The sequence below is a fragment of the Biomphalaria glabrata genome, chromosome 4, assembly GCF_947242115.1.
Source record: "Biomphalaria glabrata chromosome 4, xgBioGlab47.1, whole genome shotgun sequence".
In the NCBI taxonomy this organism is placed as follows: Eukaryota; Metazoa; Mollusca; class Gastropoda; family Planorbidae; genus Biomphalaria; species Biomphalaria glabrata.
Window position 1 is genome coordinate 19,445,454 of NC_074714.1, and position 21,955 is coordinate 19,467,408.

At 37.3% G+C, this 21,955-nt stretch overlaps 1 protein-coding gene across 6 annotated transcripts in view; it reads left to right on the plus strand.

The window, feature by feature from the left end:
- Positions 1-2,753: 2,753 nt before the first annotated feature.
- The window catches only part of LOC106073855 (beta-1 adrenergic receptor-like), a 74,089-nt gene continuing 54,887 nt past the window's right edge, over positions 2,754-21,955 (plus strand). The window contains exons 1-2 of one of the 6 annotated variants that reach the window (XM_056025399.1): positions 5,977-6,070; positions 6,387-6,753. The gene's annotated coding sequence lies outside the window, so the exon portion shown is untranslated. Of the gene's footprint in view, positions 2,873-5,976; positions 6,754-21,955 lie in introns of those variants that run through there. The other 5 variants (XM_056025396.1, XM_056025397.1, XM_056025395.1 and 2 more) reach the window with 5 other exon arrangements.

The window sequence follows — 21,955 nt, forward strand, 5'->3', positions numbered from 1 at the left end:
TTAACTCGGCGAGGGAGATTGTTGTGGTCACTGACTCAAAACCTGTACTACAGGCTTTGCGAAGCCCTGGACCATGCCCCCCTCCCCTTCCAATATCGACACAGTCATCATGGCTTCACACAACATAAAGCAACGCTAAGGCACCCCTGTAATAATGCAGTGGGTACTGAGTCACATAGATGTCACACAACAGACTCCTTGGCCCACCAGGGAGGACGAATTCCACCCACTTAACAGGCTGTAAGTTTTCATCATGCTTTGGCTATAATTAAAAAAAAACAAATTGAAAAGTGTTTTGAGTGTTGAGCCCGTGGAGTCTGGGAGCGCATGAGGCGCCCTGACCGCACTTCCCCGTGGTGGAGTCTGTCCAGGCCTGAGCAAGCTATTATAGCACAGTGAAGGACAGGCCACTGTCCTGTTGGCTCATATTTCTCACGGCTATGGCCAAATTTCGATTCACGTTGCCTCCGCTGCGGGGAAGAAGAGGAAACCATGCCTCATTCTGTTTGACTGCCCCAGACTTGCTGATCTCCGTCTTGACCTGTATAGTGACATGTATGCACTACGCACGACAGCAGGGTTTCTGAGCCACTCAAGCTCTCACTCAAATGGAGTTTGATGATGATGATGATGATGATGATGATGATGATGTTTGAATAACATTAAACACGTTAACAATTAACTGTGTCCTTGCTAATGTAATCGTGAGAACTTTCAATTGTTCGTGAACTCCTAACAATGTAGATCTTGTTCATTTCATTAATGTCACGTTGATTTTATGGTTAATGTAGTACTCTTGGGGTGGGGGATCTTTCATAATCACGATGTTTAAAAGTTTCCCCCAAAACGACCGATCCCGAGGTACGGGTAAAAATATTCCGAGCGTACCTCTGGGCCAGTCCTATTGGGGGTGGTCCTCAGAAGCCATGTCCGCCCAATCTGCATAGCACACTAAATGCGTGATGGCGCGGCCGCTAATTTGGGCAGACAACAACCTCCTTTAGACCTGGGCTCATCCTGCGCGCTAGCTGTTATTTCCACGGAACGTTCAGCAATCAGAGTTTTTCGGGCTCCTGATTACGGACGACCCCGACAATAATGGGCGGAAGTCAGAACCCGGAGAAGAGGGGAAATCGAAGTTTTACAATGCCATTTTCAACAGAATATCCATAAACAGATAACGTCCATGGATTCGGTACGGGCCCGAGACTCTAGAAAGAGCCCCGGGCCCACCTGGCCTAGCTATAAGTCATTCAGAGTGGTTTGAAGTTTCGAAGTAAGCGGCTGGATACTTGAACCCACGGCGCCGGGTTGTTCACCCACTGGACCAAGTATGAAACATGTTACACACCAAGTGAAATTTAAAGAGACGTTTAAGCTACACCGATTGTCATTTCTGTGTTGTGCAATGATGTTTGATCACAGGGTTAACCCTTTGAGTCAATATGAAGCTATAAATAGATGCAGGGTTAACCACACATTGCATACTTTATGTCTATGGTACTATGTCATATGCAGGCTTAACCACACATTGCATATTTTATGTCTATGGTTCTATGTCATACAGACACAGAAAAAATAAAGTATTAAAAGTATGTCGCGGAAGTAACCAGGATTTTGTTCCGGGAAGGGATGTTTTTGGAGGTCATTTGTTCTCTTATTTTACACACACACATGCATGCACATGCATGCATGCAAATCGCCCAAACACTCTCAAAGTATTTAGACTGTTACGCTATGCAGTCTGGGTACTAGGTTTAATTTATAGGCCTTTCTGTTAATGTCTGTAGGCCAGTGATGCTCAAAATACGGCCCGCGGACCAGATCCGGCCCGCGGCGTGGTTCCATCCGGCCCGCCGAAATGTCGACATAAAGTGTAGAAAATCCCCCCCCCCCTTTTTTTTTCCGAAAACAAACAAAAAAAATAAATTTGTATCTACGTTAGGGTCCTCAATTTTTCTCTGATGGATTGGTACCAAGACCTTTAACATTTGTGCGTTTATGAAATAGGACTCTGAATGTAGAATCTTATCATATCTTATATAATACAGACGTTACTTCAAAAAAGAAGATGATTGCGTCTTACGCGTCATGCTTTCAGTCATGCATACTAACCAATGACTTAAATTCTGCCAAGTCACTGGTTTTCCTGGCTAGCTCAGGCAACCCATTCCATGCTCTAATAGCACTAGGGAAGAATGGGAAAAATGAACGGATCTTTACTTTTTTTGTGGAACATGATAATAAGCCAACGTATTGAATTTGTAAATAAAGTGTGGGCTGTTTTTAAAAAAGAACAACATATAATCGGCATTATGAAACAAATATGGCGGCATTCTTGGTTTGAGCCGCGAATAAAAGATTGTTAAACTACGCCTAGAGATTGGAGGATCGATTGGAATATTTAAAAAGATAAAAGATACCAAGACAATCTTCAAATATCCCATTATCTAATGTAAGTAGGCCTACTAGATCTACGGGTTTTTAATCAAATAGTTTCAAGACAATTTCATTTCGTTTTTGTACCAATTCGTTGACGCGGCCCGCGACACGAGTGTCGGAAATTAAAATGGCCCGCGGGTCGAATTAGGTTGGGCATCACTGCTGTAGGCTAATTGCTTATACATACATTAATCTAATGTGTTGAGTCGATTCCCAGGCCTTGAAAAAAAAAATTAACCTCTATAGTTGTCACTAAAATGGAGTTCTCTGATAATGATCGTGATGCATTGTCCTGTTGACTGCAGTCGAATGTCGTGTAGGCTAATAGTCTTTCACGACAGAGTTTAGTTATACTCTGGGCCGTCAAGTGGTCGACTAAGGGACAGGTTACGATGTGAAATGTCTAGGTGCAAAAAAATGAGAAAGACTGGTAGGATTTATAGGATTTCATTTATATGTATTAAATACGTTAGCAATCAAATTAAGGACATAGCTGTTGTTGTTTTGTTGTTTGTTTGTTGTACTGTACTTAGACCTTGTTATATATCGTAACATTTAGTCTTTAAACAATAAAACACTCAGTACTTTAAAAATATCCATCAGCGTTCACTATTCAATACAGCTTTAACAAGCTTTAGTCTTAAGGCTGAGGTCCTAATAATCAGACCTTAACGATCCCAACCCCAAACAAGAGTGAATATCAATATAGGGCCAGATTTACAATATTTCAGCCGGCCAGTGCGTCATCTTTTAAAGGGTCTCCGCAAATATATTCAATTTACAAGCACTCTTATTTCATTCTTCGTTCTTCACAAATAGGACATACTTTTAGATAGTCACATCTGTTGGGATGTCAAAATAGGGACCAGCTCAAGGGTTAGATCGCCATACAGAATGTCTTGTTGAAGTCTCCTACTGGCATTCTATGAACGTGGCCAAGTCAGTCAAGGCGTCTGCTGCCCATCGTAGCACTTCCTCATTGGTTATTAAGATACTAGTTCCGGAAGGTTATCATTGTCGGAAGTGTTTATGGATGTAAACACTCCACTACCTATAAAATGCTTCCTAATGGCATACCAACTCCTGACCTTCACGTGTGGCTCAGATATTGAGTCCGGCGGAACTGTTCTCACTAACAGGAGAAGAGGCAAAGGCGAGTAACTGGCGCCTGAACCAGTAAGCTTCGGGCTGGAGGGGCTCGTTAGCCATGGCTGGCTACCCACCTAGGAGAAGGAAAACTCTGAATTCAAACCTCTGTTGCCTTTCAGCTAAACCCAATCATGGGAAAGGCTTCAGGAGTCAACCCTGAGGAAAAATCAGGAGCTGGCGACCCTTAGGCAGTTTGCAGCACCCAGTGCTACACTCTGGCAGAACTTGCGACGCCGCTGACCCCAAACTGTATCGACACTGTCGTTTCATTGGATACATTAGCTGCGTGGAGTGGGGGGAACTGATGTGTGGGCGACATCGTTGCGACCATAAACAATGCCAAGGCATTCATCTCATTTCATCATGAGATGATCCATAGTCGCTTCGCGATTGAAGGAGGTCATAGAGAGTTCAGATAACAAATAGGGCCTACTGAACCTCACGTAACCCTTAATGGCCAACTTGTAGAAATTGCTGACCATTTTTGCTATCTTGACTCCATCATATCCAAAGATTAACATTAACAACAGGATAGCCAAAGAAATGGGCACCATGTCACGGCTGCAGAAAAGTATGTGGGGCAACATCTTGCTGACTAAGAATACTAAAGCATTAGTCTACATACCTGTGTGATGAGAACTTTGCTATACGGAAAGAAACATGGTCAACCTACCAGGAATAAACGCTGAATGTCTTCCACCTCCGTTGCCTGAGGCGGATCTTTAAAATAAGGTGACAAGACTGATATACCGATAAATGGTTAACGACAGTCTTTTAACGCTAATGCAAGAATACATTATGTAGGCCTAAATGAATTGAATCGAATCCAAACAAATGGAACCCTATGCCCCAAAGCTTTTCCTGTCTTAAGATAAAACATTTTAAAACCCACTGACTAAATAATAAAAACATGCTGTTTAATTTTTTTATTTTGTACTTGTCTAGTAGGCCTACTATTTATAGTTGAGCTTATTGACATTAAAATTGGACATTAAAGGGAAATAATTCATGAAAAATATTTTTTATTACATTCTTTTTTTTCACCTGTTATTTCCCCATGTCTTAACAAATGATTATAAGAGAAAATAACAATAAGCTTGTCAATCTAAAGAAAACCCAAATATAAAGATAAATATTGAAATATAGTAAACTAACCATACGTGCAATTGTCCACTATTCTCTATGATCATTTGTCTTCAAACTATTATAAACATAGCTAGTCAAGATTACGGTATTTGAATATCATCCATAAAATACAAATCACAATGTCCATCAATTCTATCACATAACGTTATAGCACTTGAAGACTATCATTTACCTGTATATCATTGAACCAGGATGGACGAACTGTACATTATAATACCTTAGAATACATATAATACCTATTATAATAATTATAACATCAGTCATACACACTATAAAGCCGAATTTTAGTAAGTATAAGCTCTGGCACTGTATAAAATATTTCTGATGGCACAGATTTATTGTTGTTGGTATAGTATACTATAGATGTATTACACATTCAATAACGTGACGAATCCGAACACCACATAAAAGAAATGTTGTTGTCTTTTTCACAAAGCATATATCAACTCACTCTGTCTGTGTGTCTGTTTGATAAAAAGTTATTTCTCCCACACCCATTCTGGGATCAAGTTGAAAATTCGCAAAACTATTCATTAGCATAGACAAGACATGAATCAAGAAAAAAAAAAGCGTAACCAATTATCATTCTATTTGATACCAACAAGGGAAATTAATCCTTCAGTATTCGCAAATATGGCTAAATTGGTTGGGTTTAGTCCCCTTCAACAATTGTTATTGCTAACCCTCACACATTCTCCGATCAAGTTGATACTTTAAACAATTAAATATTGTACCATTCAAACCACGAATCAATAATAAATAAAAAAAAAAAAACAATTAATCAATTAATTATTCGCATTTAATTAGTTTGTTTCATATCGAATAAATGAAATAAATTGTACATTATTGATAAATATAGATATATAGATATAGTTTTATGGGCGGAGTTCTTCTCTTTAAGATAGGCTTTGTTTTTTTTTTAAAGGATTTTAATATTTTCATTGTTTGTTAGTATTTTTTTTAATGTTTTTTTTTTAATTTATTTATTCGAAACATGATTGGTTACAGCATCCGTTACGTTGGCATACAGCCCTCCCCTCCCAAGGAATTAGACATTGACACTACAATAGTTAAAAAAAAAAGGAGGCTCTGCCCTTGAACCACTTTTCATGAATAACATTTTAAAAAGTAAAAGATAATATTTCTTTTTAAAACTGGAAGCCGTCAATGATTATTAACACACCGCAATCGCACGCTACAGTTCGACATCAAACAGGTGTGTAGCCTGCCCCGAGTCGTCTGCTTGCTAACGGTGGAGGTCACCGAGTTTACGACAGTCAAATCTTTGAAAACGTGTGTGTGTTGAAAAGTGTGTTTGACATTAACTAGGGGGGTAACAGAGTTTGGCTTAGCTAACTTCAAAGCTCTCATGTTTGTTTTTTTTTGTTCATATTCTTGTAAATAGTTTATTTTTCTCAAATTATTCTCATAGTGTTACGTTATTTTGCTTTTGATTGTAACATCAGGGAAATCTTTTTTTTTCCTTTTACTTTTATTAGTCAAACATGATTGATAGGGACTCTCAGTTCCAGCTGTAGCGATCTAGATCTATATAGATTTATCTCAATTCAAGTCTACTATACTAATACTATACAGTACTTCTATAATCTTACTCTACCTCCTTTAGTTCATTAATGGACTATTTTCAGAGTGTCTCATGTCTATCAGATGTGTTGTCTACAGTTACATTTAGATCTAGATTCAAGGTCTGGTATAGTTTTTAAAACAGCACAGTGTGTGGATTAAATCTTTAGTTTTTGGTTTTACACTAGACTAATGAAGGTAGGCCTACATATTTAATTGTTGGTATTAGATTCTAAGTGCTATGACACTGTGCCCGTGGGATTGATCATATTCGTGATAATAATCTGTTGTTTTTTTCTCAAACGTTTATTTTATATTTCGAACCCGATTCACTCTAGATTCTATATAGATCTAGATCTTGGCCAAACAAGTTTTTTTGTGTGGTTTGTTCATTACAAATGGATATTGATTGAATATAAACAAGGTAGAAAGGTAAGTGCATTTTCATTTTATAGTAATAAATCCTTATAGCCTAGATATAGAGTCAGATCTACAATCTACATAGAACATTTAATCAACAATAGGGCCTACTTAAATTTATTAGAGTGTATGTGGGCTATAGAATCTAGATCTAGATCTAGACATACGACAATATAGGTCAGACGAAATTTTCTAACCAAAGTTTTTGAATAGTCGTTAGGATGGAAACATTTGTACGCTGTCTTTTTCATCTGTACATGTGTTTGTGTGTGTTTTGTTACAATTGAGGTCCCAGAGCATAGTGCTAGGTACATGATACTTGCACATCCAAAGTAGGACAAAAATGAGGACACAATCATACGAAGGAGGACACACCATACTTGAAAAAGTAGGCTTAGATGTAAACCATGCCACTAGTTTAAACTCAAAACAATCGTAAGCCTATTCCGTTGAATCGAGTTCTGTAGTTAGTTATTTGCCAGAACATTTGCGTGGAACTCCATACACAACTTCTCTCAGATTTACTTTGTAAACAAGCAAAGTAGTTTTAAAAATTCTTTAAAAAAACAACGACAATATAAGAGTTATGACCGCACGATTACTGGACTATCTCAATGCTGTCAGATTTATCTTTTTTTTTTTCTATATAAAACAAAATGTATTAATCGTCACTAATTAATTTACTAATTGGTTAAGTTTTTGATTGATTAATCTATTGTCATCGACAAATGTGAAAAGTTTCAACTTGATCCGAGAACGGGAAGTGGGAAAAAGAACGTGTACAAGATTAGTACCAGACAGACAGACAGACAGAGTGTGTTCTGTGTTGATCTAAGCTTTTTTTTAAAAAAAAAAAGCATCTAAGTAAGTTATTGGCGAGTCTTGTTTCTCTCGTTTGTCTCATTGGTTATTTGAACTCTAAAGATTCACATTCTCATTGATTGATTTAGAGCCTATCCATCATTCTTTCTCTAATATTGTCCCTTTGGTCTTCTTTTTCTCTCTACCCCTGCGCTTTCTCTTTCCGTTTCAGCTCAGCATCTGACAACTTCTGCTGGAGTTTTTATTTTATTTTATTTGTTTAGATTCCCAGAGACAAGCAATAAACATCTAACGAAGCCCAGACGTTGGCCATAAAATTATCATATACATCTTTTTCCTACTCTGTCTCTCTTACCGTCTCTATCGATTCTTAATATTTTTCTCTCTTTCCTATTAAACTCTCATTCTTCTTTGCTGTTCTCTTATACATTATAGCTCTCTTTCTCTCTCTCTCTCTCTTTATATATATATATATCCCATCTTTTCTGTTTCTCTTAGTTGCTAGTCTCTTAAATTGTTTCTCGTTTCCTTTCACTGTCTTTCTCTCTTGCAATCATCACTTCTCTCTTTTAACACACACACACACACCGCAAACTTTTTGCTCATGTATTTAGCCCCTTTATGTATCTCCCTACTTCTATATCCTTCTCACACTTTTCTCTCCCCCTCTCTCTCTCTCCTCTTTCTCCTCTCTCTCCCACTCCGCTGCCTCTTTAGCCGAGAAGGCCTGATCACTGACCTGCATAGTCGCAACCTGTGAGCAGTTTAGACAAATGTCTCGTTGCCAACAGGGGTTGATATGTGCAGGTGAACAACCTGTGAGCAGTTTAGACAAATGTCTCGTTGCCAACAGGGGTTGATATGTGCAGGTTTTCACGACCGCCAGTCAGTCATACAATCGTAGATTCACTGTTGTTGTTATTGTTGTTGTTGTTTTTAGTTCTTTGTTTTCCTCCAAAATTTTATTAAGTAATAATTCCTGATTGCATTGTCATGAACACGCAAAACAAACAATGTAATGATCCTCCGGAAGTACACGACTGTTCCGTAAGAGCAACATTATTGAAACATGGTTCATTTTCCGCAATGAAATGTTTACTTTTTGAGGATCTCAGTTGATCTGTTGATATGATTTACATGAACTTGGGGGAGACAATTATCGGATCACAATTGTTCCCCATTGCCTTTTATTATTATTCAGTATTTACAAAGTATTACATTGCCAGAAAACACAAGACAAACAAAGAAAATATTAAGGTCCTCCGAAAGTAATTGCTCATTTAGATTGTCAATTGGTTCCACCGAAAGCTCTTCTTTAACTCTTTTAATAGTAGTTTACATTATTAAGAAGTAAACAAAAAACAAAACAAAAAAAAAACAGCGTTCCTATAAGCGAAGTCCTTAGACTGTGTGTCACTGAAAAATTAGAGTTACTGGTTTGCCAACAAAACTTAAACTATACATAATTGTTCTACGTTTTCAGCAAATGTTGTATACAGGCCGACATAGTCTTTAATTTATTTGTAATGAGAATGTAGATTGTAGATTCTATCACCTTTGTCAGTATTAAAATATGGAATTGTGGAAATAATTTACTGTATATAATTTTGTTTTAAAATTGGTCCTTTTTTGTAAATTCACTTAGCTTTAATTTCTCTCTCTCTCTCTCTCTCTCTCTCTCTCTGTCATTTTACGTCTTGAGAGATGATCTTTTCTAAATAAAATTTCATTAAGAGTTGAGATTTGAACAACTTCACTATTGTTAAAAAAGAAAGAAAGGTGCGTACACTTATTTGTGTATTTATTCTAATTAAATGTAGTCCAATTGTAATACTAGTTAATTTTAGTTTTTAATATAATTTTGATTACAGAGCATACCTTTTTTTTTCTTTTAAACTTTTAAGAGTATAAAGTATTTAACAACTTCATCCATGAGCCAGAATGCAATGTGTCCTCTCTAATTTATCATTCATTTATTCCTCCGCTTTTTTCTCCTTCGATATCTGTCAAGGCTTGTTTCTCCATCTCACCGCCTGACAAGTTCTTCTTGAGAGTTGGTTTACATTCATAGTCTACAAATAATGACACCTAACGATAACCTCAGCACTGTGTGACGCAATGGGATACACCCGGTCAGTAGAGTACAAGTCTCAGTACTGGTCTTTGAAATGAGAGCTGAGAACAAGTGCCATGATGGCTTAGATTGGTCTTGAGAAGACGAGGACCAGTCGATGCTTCGAGAGCTGTGTGCGTTAGACTGGAGCGAGCTCATGGAGTCATGGGTCTGCGAACCAGTGCGCCACATAAATTTAATATCCTCTGATCGACTAGGACTCTTTAACATGCTTGCTAACTATTTAACACGCTTACTAATTCTTTACTTATTTATTAACTAACCATAGTCAGGGCCGGCCCTAACAATTGCGAGTCCCTATGCGAAGCGGATTGCGCGGACCCAGTCTGGGTAGGGATTAGCATAATGTCAAACTTAAGATTTTTGATTAGAAAATACATTCGTAATGCATAAATTTTTTTTTTAAATGAAAGCTGACAGTGCGTTGTTTTTTTTTTTTTATCGCGCTTAGGATTGGCACCCAAAATATCAATTTTGTCTTTTTTTTTTCTGGAGATTTTTATGATTTCTTTTTCTGGAGATTTTAATAATTTCAGTAGATTTCCAGGAAACCATGGAAAATCAGGAATCTACGGAAACCCTGTTATTATATATAAGTTATAATGGTTTAATTTAATAATTTACACCTAGAATTAGCGCGGGCCCTGCGATCGCTTACGTTGCTGTGACCTAAGTCCGGCTCTGCATTGATGCAGTTAGTTTACTGGTGGTAGGGGCGGACTGGCCATGTAGGCTTTTGAGCAAATGTCTGAAACCCCAATGGGCCGGTGATACCACTGCCGAACGGAATAGCAAAAAGCCAGGTACTTCATTGTAAAGGCTGTTATAATATTCTCTTTTTAAAGTTAAAAGGTGACCACTGAGCCTCGTGATAAACCATAGCAGTACCGTTATCATTTATAAAAGATTTGTTAAAGACTTAACAGTGTAGTATTATCCAACTTTTTTAAAACAAGTATCGTTCGGTGGGATGAAGAAATGACTTTTAAAACGCCAGGTTTGGTACACCAAACAGGCATATATTTATTATCTCCTACATTAGTTCTGTTTTGTGTTTCTAACTAAGGATCATACTTTAAAAAAAAAGTTTAATTATTTTTCTTGATTGTTCAAATGTCCTCCGGGGATCACTTAATTGGAAGTTATAAAAGGAGGACTATTGACATTCGACAAAAAAAAATCGAAACCGTGATTCTTCCAACGAGCTTGTGACGATCACACTTGCCGGGGATTATATGATCAATCTTGATAACTCAATGAAGTGAAGAAACATCTTTGTATTTTCTTCAAAACTTCTTTAATAATACTTCAACTTTCACATCAAATTAACTTCTCAATTTAACAACAACTTGACTTGATACTTCATAAATAAAACTTAAAGATACATGAAACTTCACTTAGTATAACTTCAACTTCAACTAATAAAACTTTAATTAATGGACCCGCTAATATCACAAAACTTATAACCATTACTAATCGAGGACTAAGCGAGGACCCCGTCTAACTAACTTTCCCTCAATTTATACCTTTCTTAAACGTACATTCCAGAATCATGGAAACTTCTCCCCTAATTATTTTAGTAACTTTGACCTTCTAGAAGCTGGCGTGTGCTATTTTTTCCTTAACCCCTTTCTTTGATTGGATACCTAACATTAACTTGTTTACGCTGGATACTTGCACTGGTTTGACCTCGCTTCTAGAAACTGGTCGAAATAGGTCACAGACTCGACTCATGTGACAGAGCTATTTGGAATCACCGCTGAAATGTTAGGGGGAGCAAATAACGGACGTTTTCCGTCATTTATTCCAGTATCTTAACTCCATGATTCTTTCAATACATTCTTCATCGGCAAGATAGAGCAATAAGAAATGACAGGCCATCCATTTCATCACAGCTTGACCATTCTCCAGTTATTCATAATTCTCCTTTTTGCGATTTTTTTTTCAGTGTATCTCTGAAGATTATGTCAAGAGTCTTATTTTAAAGATACCAAATAAGTCATCTGACCTAGATCCCATTCCAACTTCCTTGCTCCTTGAATGTTTAGACCAGTGATGCTCAGGGGCGGACTGGCTATATGAGCAAACGGGCAAATGCCCGGTGGGCCGGTACCATATGGGCCTGTATGGTCGCGACCAAAGAAAAAAAAATTCAATGCAGACAACTTAAAAAAAAAAGTGACAGCAGCAAGACACAAAGGCCCGAACACATTTTCTTGTGTTTTTTTTAAATTCTTATTACAATTAATTTTGTTTGAAATTCAACAAGAATATTTTAAAAAAAACACTATACACTGTACGTATTATCATTTGCAAAACGCGGACCGTACTTTCTGCTATGCACGAGCGGCATGGACTGCTTTAATGTCTTCGAGGCTGTGTTTAGCCTCATCATTTTGCTGGTCGGCATGGGCCTTTGATGGTTCTTCCATTTGTTTTTGCTCCTTCCCTCCGCGTCTTTTAATGGTTCCAATGAAATTTAACCAAAAAGATGGATGAGAGAGGTTAAGTTAGAAAATATTGATATAACGCAGAAAAAAGAAAAAAAAATAATAATAAAAAAAAGATAGGCGCGACAGTTAGCTCTTTAACAATACTTAATAGAAATTAACTTTAACACAAACACACAGCCGCGAAATTGCAAACCACCCAACTTATTCACAGCTCAATATGGGTATAAAGTTCTACTTTCTGCGATTTGAAAAGAAGAGTTAAGTTTCTTTTGTTTATTTTTAATAACATAGATCTAAAAAATACTACACTTAGGGCTTAAAAAAAGTATTTAATTAAAAAATAAATCTAGATCTAAATCAGTTTTTATACTATTATAATTAATAGCAAACTTATGCTTAGTATGAAGTCATTAATGATGAAAATAATTACAATAATTTATATAGCGCTGTCACATCCGATATTTAATGGAGATTTATATTTTAAATGGGTCATGGTATATTCATATACAAATCGCGTTTTTTGAGAATGTACTAGGAGGAAGCAAGAGCTTTTCACATTAAGTAAGTGCGTCTCTAACCGTTCTGCTTTCTCTTATCTTTTAATGGAATGGGTTGCCTGATTTAGCATATTTATAACATATTTAGTAACTATCTTATTTTTTGAAAAAAAAACTTATTTAATCTATCAGTAATACCAAAAAGTTTTAAACTCATTAGGCTGCTATTGTTTTGTTTATAGTTTTCAGACTACATACATACATGTATAAATAGAATATATTATGTAATCCTACGAATGCATTATCCAGTTTTCGATGCGTTATCAAACTTTATATATTTTGTAGAGAATTAGGCTTACACCTATAATATAACACATGGGCGTAGCCGGGAGGGGAGGGTCTTCAAACCATCACTTGCTTCAGACCTCATTGTCTGAAAGGGAAACTTTACTTATTGCCCCAGTGCAGCCAACGTAAGCAAACTACAGTTTCCAAATTTCATGAGCGTAGCCAAAAGGGGTTTTGTGGTTACCCTCCCCCCTCAAATACAAAAACTAAAGCATTTTACCATTTTCTACCAGTCGCTGAACTCCATTGAATAGCAGATTTGGTTTTTGAATTTTTTTAGCGGAAGAGTAGCAGGCTAATTGCACTGTCTGACTTAACTGACTTAATCCTGTGCACTCCCAGGGGAGCATAGGGCGGCAACCACACCTCTCCACCGAACTCGGTTCTGAGCAGCTTTCTTCATCTGCTCCCATGTCATTCCAGTACCCTCAGCTTCACTGATGACTGACCTCTTCCAGGTTTGCTTGTAGATACCTCAGAATATGCATTTTTAAAGCTTAAAATAACGGAAATAATGCTTGGTTCCGGGGCTTCGCCCCGGACCCCACTGTGGGGAGCTCGCAGCGCTCCCCCAAACTCCCTAGCTGCCCTTTGGCTGTGGGTACTGTCTTTCCACTAATTATAGGAGAGAGTATTCTAGGGTAGAAAAAACCTTTGAAAGAATGAAAGATCAGAATGTAATGAAGATTAATTACATATATACACACACTAATATATATCTATATCTATCTATCTATCTATATATATATATATATATATATATATATATATATATATATATATATATATATAGATATAGATATAGATATAGATATATATATATAGATATATATAGATATAGATATATATAGATATATAAATTACGGAGTAGAGTAAAAATCCCCCCCCCCCACACCGAAAATATGTGACATGCCATTTGTGGGCCGGTTTATATTGTAATGCCCGGGCCGATTTTGATACCCAGTCCCCCCTGGTGATGCTCAAAATACAGCCCGCAGGCCACATCCCTCCGAAACTCTGGCACAAAGCGTAGAAAATTCCCTTTCCAAAAAAGAAAAAAAAAGGAAATTTGAAAAACAAATATTTCCCTGAGTTAGTGTAAATGAATTGGTACAGATAATAAGCCAACATATTTGTTTTATAAAGAAAGAACATAACATTCAATAACTTTATAAAACCAAACACATAAATAAATAAGGCTGCTTTCTATCTTGACTTGAGACGCGATTGGTAGAATGCACCTAGAGTGAACAATATTTGCCAAAAAGAGACAAGAAAATGAGTCGTCTGTGAGACTACCTAGAGAGTTGCTCACGTTGTAGGAAGAGACATGAAGCCATTTTCCGACGCGAATGCATAAAAATGTGTCGTGAAAAGAAGAACGCCTTTGAAGCTGTCTCGTGACAATTACAAAGCGAGTGAAAGATATAGGTAAATATCTCCATTCAAAACTAACAAGACAAACCAGATTTAAAAATATTTTTAATTGCTGAAGAGTCTACCGACATATATAATACTGTTCTAAATCTTGGGATTTATTCTCGGTACAAACAGCAGTTTTGAAATCAGAGAAGTTCGTAGCTATGACGAGCATTCATAGGACAAAGTATTGTGAAGTATTGTGAAAAGTTTCAACCATCACAGAGGAGCTTTTTCTTCTTTGGGACAAATTAGTGGGAGTGACTACTGATAATGCAACGTATGATTGAAAGCAAGAGTTATTAGAAAAGTTGCGAGTCAAAATTGAACCGAGCCTGTGTGGCTTCATTCACCAGAAAAATCTATGAGGCGATGTGTTCAGTCTGGACCATGTGATGATGATCGTGTTCAGGGTCATTCTAATATTTATATGCGGCCAATGTGTCAGGTGCCCAGACAGAGCTGTAACTTGAACTGATTGACAAAGCTAGACATCCCTGCTTGACAAAGTTTAAGTGATGCAGAGAGTTGGTTTATATTCCGAGTTGTTTGCAGAAACATTTCTGAATCTCCAAATTACAAGCACGTATTTGTGAGGACAAACCTTGTTGTTGATGAATCTTGTGAAACTCACGTTACGTAATCATCTCACCGTAATCAAAATTAAGATAGGCACTCGGAACAACTTCTCAAAAATTGAAAGCACAGATTTCCTTTTTATCACAAACTGCCAGATTATTTTTGTTCATGCAGTTCGCAATCTTGGAGTTTTCTTTGACTCAACTCTATGTTTCGATCCACACATACACATACCCTCTGCAAGGGTCTTAATCTTCAGCTGCGCAGATTAGACCAGCTCTAACCATTTTTGACGACGGAATTCACAAAAAAAGCAAGCTGTAGCAGTACTCTCCAGCCTTGACTACTCCAACGTGCTAGCAGGTTTACTTGATGACAAAATCGCAAAACTACAGCGAATTCAGAACAACGTTCCACGACTAGTCGTATGGAAAACAAGGCAAGACTCTTCTACTGCTCTCTTGCGCACAGTCCATTAGCTTCCTGTGAAATCGAGAATTGACTACAAGGTGGTCACACTTTGTTATTAGTTCATTTACAATAAAGAAATGCCCTTGTATCTTAGCGAACACTCATAGAACACTGCGCTCCATAGACAATGCTTTTAGTGATGCCATGTTTCTCCCTCAAAAGTTACGGTTTGCGGGCTTTTTCAGTACATGAACAAAAGGTTTGGAACTCACCATTGATTTCAGACAGACAACAAGTTACACTACATTCAAGAAGAACATCAACACCTATCTGTTCAAAACTTTTTTTAGATTAGTTTTTCATTTTAGCTGTCGTGTTTATGTTTGTAATGCTATCACTGCGCATTGAGCCTACATTTTGTTTGTTAACAACGCTCTATAGATTAAATTATTAAAGATCGAGACTTCGATTCTTGAAAAAAATGGGACCACACGAGTACCACTTGGCATAGTTTTAAGTATCATGCCCCAACACATTTTTTTTGTTTCAATCAGAAACAGCTATCATTGAAAAAAACAAAACACACACACTTAATAGTCCTTATAGACATATAGCTTATGCTTTAGGGTGAACATCGTTTCTCAAGGGGCCGTTTTCATGGTGTACACCTGGACGGCTGAGGAGGTACAGAGAAGGAATATTGGGGCTTCTCTAAGCCGAGCGTCCTGGGATACGAGCCATCGGCAATAGTGATGTAAAAATGTGTATCTGCTTAGATCTTTCCCAGACAAGAAGTTTGTTCCTACTGGCAGATGGAGGCAAACTTCCGTGGGCCTAGAGTTACAAGAGTCTTAGACTCAATCCAGAAAACTTGCACGAATAGACCTATCAACATTATAGTCGTTGAAAAGCCACCTTTTATGGTTAAAATATACAAGTTTTGAATACATTGGTGGTTGCATTATCCTCCTTGATGTTTTGTTGCTGTTGTGTTTCCTTCACTAGTACATTTATTGTTTCTCCCCTTTTTACTGAGTCTTTTAGTGCAAACGAAGTTTAGATCTCTCCCTTAATAAATTCCAATTAAACTGTAATCATCTGTTGTTGTTTTTTTAAATATATCCACTCATTCCAATGTTTGCAATATTTATATTTATCTATAGATGTTTACTCTTTGCATTTTTGGCTTCATAGATTTTATTTCAATTTCTTTTCTAGTTTCTGTAATTTAAAAGGGGTGGACTGATGGACCGCACAAAAAGCGCCTATTTTCCTTTTTGGGGGCCGCTAAAAATTAGGTGATTTAGGGGAAAAGAAAGAAAATATGCTTTAAAAGTAGGGAAGTCTAATTTTTGTGATATTTCTCCTTATGCTTAATCTTCTCTAATTGACTTGAGGACTTCACATTAGAATTCTTAAAAAGGGTTTTCTCGAATCCATTGTCGAAATGAAAGAATCGCGTTTTGAAATGTCGTCTTCAAAATGTAATGGTCAGGTGATGTAGCGGACATAACAAAAACAACAAAACAAAAACATTGAAAGTAATATTATGTATAGGCACCGACGAGCATCAGAAATCCCTTGTCCTGGCGTCTAAAACGACATTTGTTTAAGAAAAACGCATGTCAAATCCAAGAAGATTTTTTTTTCGACAGCGACCCTCAAAGCCTTGTTTCTCAATTGTCAGTCACACTTCAGTATCGGCCCTCGCCCCCCCCCCACATTAATTTATTTCACTTAATCTGACCTGCTTTTTTTTTTAATAGGATGAATAATTAGCTTTAGATGTCAGGAGAATTCGTTTCTGCAGTGAAGAATGCTAGAAAACGCTGCATTGGGGTTGAGAAACCCTGCTCTAATTATAATATAGGCTACTTTTTTTTTCTGATATATATATATATATATATATATATATATATATAATTTGCACTATTGTGTGTGTGTGTGTTTATGCATGGGTGTGGTGCGTGTGTGTGTGCGTTAGAGTATATTGGACGTTAGGGTTAGGTTTTGAAAAAAAAAATCCCCTCCCCCCAAAACTCAAACGTTCTGGATCCGCTAGTGGTAGCGAGACAACACAGTTTAATAACATTTCAAAACTTCTTTAATGATTGAATTATTGAAAATAATTAGATTTAAAAGTACAATCTCCAGCTTACTTAGCTACACAGAGCTTAGTATAAAGGATAATACTAAATAGAGCTATTATCACACCCATATAAAAGATAATATTTATTTAAAATTTAACAAGTTCAACAATATAAATGGTATCCTTAATTATAAGAACTACAAGTTCTCCTTTTCCTTAGAAAGTCAGGTTTGTATGTTGTTTAGAATTTAAGGCTGATTTCATAATTTACTCAGTCATTGATAAAGTTCATACATAACAAGGTTACGAAAGACAGTTTGTGTGAAAACACAAACTCAAAATCGGCCCCCGAAGTGGTCCACCCAGGCAGTCTTCAATATTTTCAGAAAGAACATCCAAATGAAATTATATCAAAGACAAATGAGAGATAGAATGGAGAAAGAATGTTAACAGATCTTGTGTAGTTCCCCAACAGTCCCACAGATCAAAGGATAGGTGAAAGTGAATGTAAAGTTAGATGTGAACATAGGTGAAAGTGAATGTAAAGTTAGATGTGAACCTGGCCTAACTAGTTCCCCTTTCAGACCTTGTGGTCTATAGGGCAGATGATGTAAAGTTCATCTGTTTTGTGGCCTACGGTTAACGAGGGTGTCATGTAGCCAGAACAACGACCAACCGCCTTTACTTTTCCCCAACTAATGTCAGGTATCCATTAGAGCTGAGTGGACTCAGAGGCGCCCAAAGATTCCAAAGTTGAAAATCCCAGTCTTCACCAGGATTCGAACCCGCGACCCTGGTTCGGAAGCCAAGCGCTTTACCGCCCAGCAACAGCGCCTCCCATGGCCTAACTGATGTCTTATAATTGATCTAATTGTTTTGAAAAGGCTTAATCGAATCCTATAAAAAAAAAAGTATTGTCACCTATTGCTGATTTTTCTTTCAAAATTATGACAAACCCATTTCTTTCCCCTGTCATAGATCTATTTTTCGCTTCGTCTGTTGAAATCGAGTTATAATTTGTTTTAAAATGAGTTGTTGTTTTTTTCGAAACACTCAATTAACAACATTTGCTATTATCTCCTCCAATCGTTTGCGCATGAAGAAGCACTAATCCCAAGTTTGGATTTTGAACGTCCGGATTTTTAGGGCGCCCCTGGGTCCTCCCAGCTCTAATGGGTGCCTGACTTAAGTTGGGGAAAGTAAGGGCGGTTGGTCGTTGTGCTTGTTAACCGTGGGTGGATGAAGGGTGTGAACATCATCGGCCCTATAGACAGGGATGTCTGAGATTGAAAACTATAGGGTATTTCGGCGTGCAGCGATTGGATGGAGACACATGCTTGCGAGCGACCATTTGTGTGTTATGTTGTTTTCTATCATTGTGCATCTTTTCTTTTGGCTTGTGATTGGAAAGTTTGCTCGTCTCTTACAAAACAAGTTAACAAATTATATTTCGTGGTAGAGCCGAAGTCAAGAAGCAGCAGGTTTCGACCATCGGTATATTCAATATTTCTTTTTTTCATTTTGTTAGGGTTACAGATATGTAGGTGTTTACATAACGCTATATAAGATATAATTCTGAAAAATTATTTAATGCAGAGAATTTAGTTTTAAAATAGGTCTTCAAAAATTGACCTAGCATAAGTATTTTTAATATTTTCGCAAATAACAGTCGATGCTTTACTTAAAAAGATGTTCTTTATCATGCTGAAAACAATATTCACACATATTTAAATGTATAAATATTTATAATAATATTACACACCGGCTCCGCCCTTTGATTTGTTCCTAGGATATGTTGTTTGTTGGGTTTTTTTGGGGCGGGGAGACTACAACCTCCCCTCCTTTTTATTTTTTTTTCCACATCCAATAAAACGGCCACCATTTTAACGATCTTCTCTAACAACGGGCCCATCTTTCTTTCTCTTTCTTTATATCCTTCTCTGCATCTCTCTTTATCTCATCCTTTCTTAATCTATCTCCTTCTTCTCTCCTTCCCTCCCATTATCTCTCATTCTCTTTCTCTCTCTCTCCCTTCTCTCTCTGGACCTCCCTCCTCCCTTTTTTTGGCACCCTGCGCATCTTAATATTCTCCCATTTACACTTTTAACTTGAATTGGAACGGTACGCTAGATCTCTTCTAGTCTTTCTTTTCATATTTCTTTCCTTCTCCTTGACTCTCTAACTCTCCTTGACTCTCCCTCTCTTTCTCTCTATCTTTTCTGTCTCTCTCTGTCTCTCTCTCTGTCTCTGCTTCTATTTATCTCTGGCCCCCAAACCTTTTTTTCATCATGTATCGTAATGCTCTCCCACATAGACCTTTAACTCGAATTGTAACAGCCCACATTATATCGAGTGTGTACAAGTGTGTACGAGCGAGTGTGCACGAGTGTGTGCAAATGTACAAAGATAAATACCGGTAAGTAAGAGTGAACTAAAATTCAGAATTATATCAACAAAAAAATGAATCATTTCTATTACAATCTACAAAATAGCTTTGAAATTGAATCTCTCCACCTAGCTATGCCGGTCCCCAGTGTGCTTCCTATGTCTACCCTAGTGAATTATATTCATCTATATTTTCAACATTGTGAGGAGTCAGCAAGACAAACCTTCTTAAGTACTAGTCGAGGACCAGAGGATAGAGCGTTAGATCTAATTAGTAAAGTTATAGGGCGCACTAGGCCGCAGACTAACGGTTCACTGAACTCAACTACTGAAAGCATCGACTCGTCGTCGACTTGTCCAGGCCATCACGCCGCTCTGTGCTTAGCGCTCATCTGGTTGACAAGTACCAGGACTAGAACCTAGCAGCCTCTTCTGTCGGTAGCGCTGATCGGGTTTATTCCGGTCCGTCACTTTGTGCTGAGAACATCGTTGGCTGTTTTATTAGTGGACTCTATAAATATAAACCAACGGTTCTCAACCCATGACGCTTTACCGGTGGTCGGTGGCACCGTCGTAAACAAAATTCTCATCTAATGACAGTGTACAAATTTTTCCTTTAGGAATGTTTTTTTTTAAAACTATAATTGTCATTCGATGATTAATGTTGTAAACAACTGAATCAGAATGATTTCAAATGTTATAACTGTTGAAGCATTAATATTTTAAGTTTAAATTACAGCGCATCAAACGGCGTGACGTAATGCTGCGTTTCGTCATTGAGGAATCATGGGTATTATTTCTATGGTGAAGATTTAGTCACATTGTGATGTCAATGACATCATCCTTTTAAAATTAGTAAAGCGCCATGTTATTATAGGTAATATTTGAAAATGGATCTCGAACAAAAGAACTTTAAGAAACAATAATACAATAACATTTTGTGTACGACATGATTTGACTTCAATTGGTAAAGCAGGACATGAGAATCCCCAATGCATCATTGGTAACTAAGTTCTATTAGCCGAATCTATGAAGTCAAACTAACTGACATGTCATTTTGATATTTGTTTTCAAATCCGTTGTAATGGGTTTCATGTGCCAACAAGGTTCTGAATGATCTACTATTACACACTGAAGAGAAATTTCGAAAAGGCAAAGGTCTAGAGTTAAATAGTCTACCTGGTTCACATCTTTACCATATTGAATGAGCTGAATTTATCATTTATCCGCATAGTTATGTCTAAGTTGTTACTTTTGTTTTATTGATTCATGTCTTGTCTATGTCAATGAATAATTGTGCGAAGTTTCAGCTTCATTTGAGAATGGGTGTGGGAGAAATAACGTATATACACTTTTTACCAGACAAACAAAGTGAGTTGATATAAGCTTTGTAAATAGAGCCTTTGAAATATTTCGATATTGAGTTGAGAAAAATCGAAAAAAAACGTCAGATATTTATTTTTCAGTCCTTATTGTTGAGTGCGTGTGAGTGGGAAGAGGCTTTATACCGGCCAAAATGATGTGTATGTGTAGCAAGATTTATGGAGAAATGTTTGCAGCTTTCAATGTCATAACTGATTTCACCAATACGCCTTTTGAACTATATTATTGCTGACAGGAACTCGTTGTATATCAATTGCAGGGTCGTGTAAAAACAGGTCTTATAATGTCTTCAGTGAGTAGGAAAATCAATCAGTGTTTGCATATAATGTGCTGTGTTACAGATTGTGCTACAGGTCGCAAATAGTCACATCTTAAATAAATTATAGCTTTTATATAGCGCTACTTTCATGCTAATATGCGCTATGGTCCAATCTCATATGTGGACCAGTTGAAAGGGGGGGGGGGGTATCTGGGAGAAGGTTTTTCCGTGCTGGAAGGTTTTTCCTTTAGGCGCTCAGTTAACACAGCTCTGCTCGAGTCGGGTGTCGAACCTCGAACCCCCTTCATAGCTAGCCAAGCCAAGTTCAAGCGTACTTAGCCTCTCGACCACGCATAAATGTTGAAGCGAAGATTCTGTCCACTGTGAGTCTATTCTGAACTTTATCTTTAAGTGCTCAAAAGTGTTACAAATCTT